Here is a 5,402-nt window from a genome sequence, read left to right on the forward strand (position 1 = left end):
CCCCGGCCCCCCGCTCACCCAGGGGCGCCCGGTCAGGGGTCGCTATGGCCGTAGCAGAACAGCGACCCGTCGGGCAGGGGCGGTAGGGGGGGAGGGGGGAGTGCGATCATAATAAACCCGTGTGGTTTCGCTTTCATTCCCCTCGGAAGGAAGGGGTGGGGGACGTGCCCTAAATTCCAGACGGGCCTGGGCCAAGGGGCCCCTGCGTCTACTCTAAGCGAAGGAAAGGGAGGAACGGAGACTGGAAGGAAGACATAGAAGCTAAAAAGGGGCTTTCGCTAGCGCTCCCACTTACAGACGCCCCCAAAACCCGTCTGACTTGCCCCCGCCCCTCCCCCGCTCCAGTATCGCAGCGCAAGCGCGGTTCCAGCTCTTCGCTTCTCCCTCCCCGCCCAGCCTTCCGGAGTCCAGTCGCAGAGCAGGGGCCTTTTCCCACGGGGTGCAGTCTACCCGAAAATGGAGACCACTCCCTTTGTCGTTAAGACAATAACTGCTAACCCCTTCTTCACTCGCGGCTTGCGCAATCCTGCTTTCAAACGTACCTTCTCAGCTGCCTCTCCTGAGCCCACGAAGCTCTGTTAACACCGGAAACGCTTCTGACTCTCCCAGGGTCCGCTTCAGACTCTTTACGCTGAGTCCGCCCCTCCAACGAAGTCCCGCCCCAAGCTCCTTTAGGACCAGTCCTCATTGGCCGGCGCCTGCACTTCTGCCACTTTTGCGGCCGTACATGCAAGAACTTCGGCCGCCTACTTCAGAGCCATTTGCTAATGCCCTTGTCAATCAAGTCCCTGGCCACCAACCGACGTCGTAGGAAAGGTCTCCTCCTTCTTCCCCTATAGCGAGGAAGGATTGCTGTGCAAAGCCACCTCTAGTGGAGAAAGTGGAGAAAGGCAGGCCCCACCCAAGACAGCGACCTAGCAAATAATAGAGCCCCCGCGACGCGTAATGGGATAGCGCGATAGCTCCGGGATTCTAGGCTTTTAGGCTTGTTATGGAATGTTAAAGAGAGAAAGAGATTTAGAAAACAAAAGCACTCTCTCCTTGGCCGGTGTCGCTCAGTTGGTTGAGCGTCATCCCATGCATTGAGGTCAGAGTTCATGGTCAGGTCACATGCCCAGGTTGCGGTTGCGGACTCCATCCCCGGTAGGGTGTATGCAGGAGGCAGCCAATCAATGTTGCCCTCTCACACCTGTGTTTCTCTCTCCCTCTCTCTCTCTCTCTAAAATCAATAAAAACATATTTGTAATTTGTTATCCTTTGTTTCTTATTACTGAGCAAAACTAAAGCCCTTGTGATTATAGGCTATTATAATTTTCTTTTTACTTTGCTTTTTATAATAATTCTAGTTAACATGTATCATGTACTGCTTCTTATATGCTAGACAATGTTTAAGATGCTTTATATATATTAATTTAATTTTTGCAATTACCTTGGGAGGCAGGAACAATGACTACATTTAAGATGAGGAAACCGCCAGGCTGGTGTGGCTCAGTGGTTGAATCAGGAGGTCATGCTTGGATTCCCAATCAGGGCACATGCCTGGATTTCAGGCTCGATCGCCAGTGTGGGGTGTGCAGGAGGCAGCTGATCAATGATTCTCTCTCATCATTGATGTTTCTATCTCTCCCCCTCTCCCTTTCTTTCTGAAATAAATAATAAAAATATATTTTAAAACAGTTTTGTAAAAAAAAAAAAAAAAAAGATGAGGAAACTCAGTTTGACCTTGAATTTGAGCTCTGGGTACCTCATTTTGAAACCCATACTCTTGTTAAGCTATACTGTCTCTTGAAACAGAGAGTTTTTATGACTTTGATTAAATTTAGCTTTAAATCCTAGTTCTAGAAATATATATATATCCTATATAATAAAGAGCTAACATGCAAATGGTCATCATGCCCTCAAGCCTTAACTGCTCAGACACTCAACACTGGGAGAGAGGCATGGGGACCAGCTAGGCGCAAATGAGCTCATGAGAGAGGAATGGGGACCAGCCAGGCTGCGGCTGGGGAGAAGGACAAGCTGCCCACCCCGCAGTCCTGGGTGCCAATGGCTGCAGCCCAGATGAAGCTGCCTGCCCATGGTCCCCTGTGGCTTCAGATGGCCCAGGCGAAGCCAGCCTAGGTCCTGGATGCCTGCGGCCAGCTGGAGGAGGGAATTCTGGGTCCCGGGTGTGGGGCGAGGCAGAGCGGTTAGGGGCAATCAGGCAGGCAGGCAGGCGAGCGGTTAGGAGCCAGCGGTCCTGGATTGCAAGAGGCAGTCAGACATCCCCTGAGGGGTCCTGGATTGGAGAGGGTCCAGGCTGGGCTGAGGGACCTGAGAGACCCCACCCCCGTGCATGAATTTTGTGCACTGGGCCTCTAATATATATATTGTTTATCCATGTCTTCAGAAAAAAATCACTTCTACTGTCGTGGTAAACAACCTGCTTCCCTATTTATAATGGCCTGGCCCTCTAGCAACTTCAGCACGAAATTATCGCTAATTGGCCTGCAAACGTCGGGTGGTCATCATAATCTGGCCATTCAGTGTATATCCATCCCTTGAGACCTAGCCTTTCCCCCTGGATAATCAGCAACCCCCAGACAGCAGAAGATAGTAGCCTCAACTTGACTAGTAGTCACATGGTCTGGACCTCTGGTAGTCTAAAGATAGCATCTTGAATTAAGTTATGTTTCAGATCCTGAGCCCTAAGGGGAAACAGCCCCCTGGCTACTTTCCTATAAGACTGGGCATGGGAAGCCAGCAAAAACCTCAGAACTGTCCTCAAGACCTGAAGAAATTATTAATTACCCTTATTACATCTCCAACCAATCAGCTCCCAGCACAACTCCAATCCCTACCTCATCATGTCTTGTGATTTTGCCCTATATAGTAATCTGTAACTACACACCACTGGAGAGTTCAGGTTTTTGAGCATTAGCTCCTCATTCTCCTGGATGGTGCCACTAATAAAATAGCCAACATGCGCTAGCCGGTTTGGCTCAATGGATAGAGTGTCGGCCTGTGTACTGAAGTGATTCCGGGCAGGGTCATGTACCTCGGTTGCAGGCTCTTATCCGGCCTGGGCCTTTGTCAGGGCTCATGCAGGAGGCAACCAATTGATGTGTTTCTCTCACATTGATATTTCTCTCTGTCTTTCCCTCTCTCATCCTCTCTCTCTAAAAATCAATGGAAAAATATCCTTGGGTAAGGATTTTAAAAAAATTAGAAAAATAATAAAATAGCCAACATTTTTCCATTGAAATTCTTGGTGTCTAATATTTGGCTCTGCTAACACCTACTGGACAAATTCTGTTCTATAAAACTTTCATTATAAAATTGGCATGTATAATTAATGTAATTTTGTAAAGTTGTGTGTATGCACGTTTTTTAAAAAATATGTTTTTATTGATTTCAGAGAGGAAGAGAGCAGGAGAAAGAGAAACATCTACAATGAGAGAGAATCATTGATTGGCTGCCTCCTACACGCCCCCTAGTGGGGAATGAGCCCACAACCTGGAAAATGTGTCCTGACTGGGAATCCAAAAGTGACCTCCTGGTTCATAGGTCTCAACCACTGAACCATAACGGTTGGCTGTGTGTGCATCTTTTGTTTGTTTGTTTGGTTTTGTTCCGAAGATTCATTCCTTATTTTGATACAAAAACACACACACAACACCCTTCAACCTCTAAAGAATGCCACTTTTGTTCTTATTATTGTAGAACAAACTCACAGAATATCTGTTAGCAGCTCCAAGGATATCATATATGCTTTCAGAAAAAGTTATTGCTATTTGGATTCAAACACACATCAATGTGGAGGAAGAACTAACTAATTATCTCCCTCTTCTGATTTTTCCATAATTTTTACTAAATCATTGAGGAAAGCTAGTGGTTAGGATGTCACATAATTATGCTAAAAATCTGCTAAGGGAGGTGAAACCAGACATCCGAATCCAGCTAAACATAAAAAAACATGACCTTTTATTGCCCTTCTCTCCTGTTTCTGAAGTAGGAGGGTTCTACTTTATGTCCCCATGGGCCTGCAGTAGGTTTGAGTTATATGTAGGTGATTTGGGGTATAGTTGCAAAAGCAGTCATTCAATTCTTGAGGGTTTGACATCTCCTGGAAAGAAGTAAGCTAGAGGCAGATTGCTAAACTGGATTTGCTTAGATGGAAAACATTTACGCTAGGAGTCCCGCTGATGTGCCGTTAACATGGAAATAACCAGGTCTGGGGCACTATCCCAGAAGCAAGTAAAGCCACAGCTGCTGCCACTGCTGCAGAAGGCATGAGGAGATAAAAACATTCAGATGGCAGATAACAGCTTTTCAGATGGATTTCTTGCTCCGTTAGATGCAAGTGCTACAGAGAAGCTCACCAATCTGGAGATGCCAGAACCCTCAAGTTCGGGCAGCCTTGAGGAGTGGCTTGACAGTGCCTCCCACACTCCTTGCAGCTACATAGAGTCTTTACCTACAGCAGTAAAAAGAAGAATCAACGCATTGAAACAACTTCAGGTGAAGTGTGCTCAATAGAACCCAAGTTCTACGGAGAGGTCCATGACCTGGAGAGGACATAGGCGTTGCTGTACCAGCCTCTCTTTGACAAAAGAACGGAGCGTGTCACTGGTGACGCTGAGTCGACAGATGGAGAATCAGAGTGGCACAGTGAGAATGAAGAGGAGGACAAACTGGCTAGAGACATGGAAAGTAAAGTAGTCATCGCAGAAAAAGAAGTCGAGGCAGCAGAAGAGCCAGCCCCAGAGGGATTCGGAGTTCTTTCACCGTCTTCAGGAACGTGGATGTGCTGAGCGAGTTAGTCCAGGAATATGATGAGCCAATCTTGAAACATCTTCAAGATATTAAAGTGGGGTTACCGCCGGAGATTGCTGCCTTAAACAACCAATTCAAATTAAGCCTGAAAAAGGGAACGGACAACATCCAGAACCACAGGAGGGCTGGCTGAGTGGAAATTCTACAACTAGGAGTAAAGAGAATATCATACCCAGACTCAGAGGAGGCGCAGTGCTGAAGTGAAATTCTCAGGTGCGGAGTGCGCGCGGAGCGGGCTGGCGGCGCGGAGGGCACGGTTGTTGTTTTCAATCGGGAGGGAGCTTCAGACTCTGAGCTCCAGAGCCGGGCGAGTCCCTAGGGACCCAGACTCAAACGCGAGAAACGGGACTGTCTGGCTTCGGTCGGAACTTGAAGGCAGCTTTCTCTCCGAGGTTTGCAGCGGTTGCTGGGACTCGGTGAGGCAAAGCCCCTAGGGACGGAACTGAGAGCAGCCATAACTGCTCCCTCCACCTACCCTGTAGATCCCCGGGGACCCGACCCGCCCAAGCCCTGCGCAGAGCCATTTGCGGATAGCCTCAGGCAAATGCTAGATTAGCACCGCCCTAGAGATCCAGCACAGAAGCTCT

The 5,402-nt window shown here is 48.2% G+C and overlaps 1 protein-coding gene and 1 pseudogene across 1 annotated transcript in view; one reads left to right on the top strand and one right to left on the bottom strand.

Moving 5' to 3' along the window:
* The window catches only part of TMBIM6 (transmembrane BAX inhibitor motif containing 6), a 20,801-nt gene extending 20,155 nt beyond the window's left edge, over positions 1-646 (bottom strand). The window contains exon 1 of the mRNA XM_015558571.1: positions 543-646. The gene's annotated coding sequence lies outside the window, so the exon portion shown is untranslated. The remainder of the gene's footprint in view (positions 1-542) is intronic.
* A 3,647-nt stretch (positions 647-4,293) lies between these two features.
* Positions 4,294-5,402, top strand: part of LOC102757661 — a 3,104-nt pseudogene continuing 1,995 nt past the window's right edge.

Source organism: Myotis davidii, unplaced genomic scaffold (genome assembly GCF_000327345.1).
Source record: "Myotis davidii unplaced genomic scaffold, ASM32734v1 scaffold290, whole genome shotgun sequence".
NCBI classification, from domain to species: Eukaryota; Metazoa; Chordata; class Mammalia; order Chiroptera; family Vespertilionidae; genus Myotis; species Myotis davidii.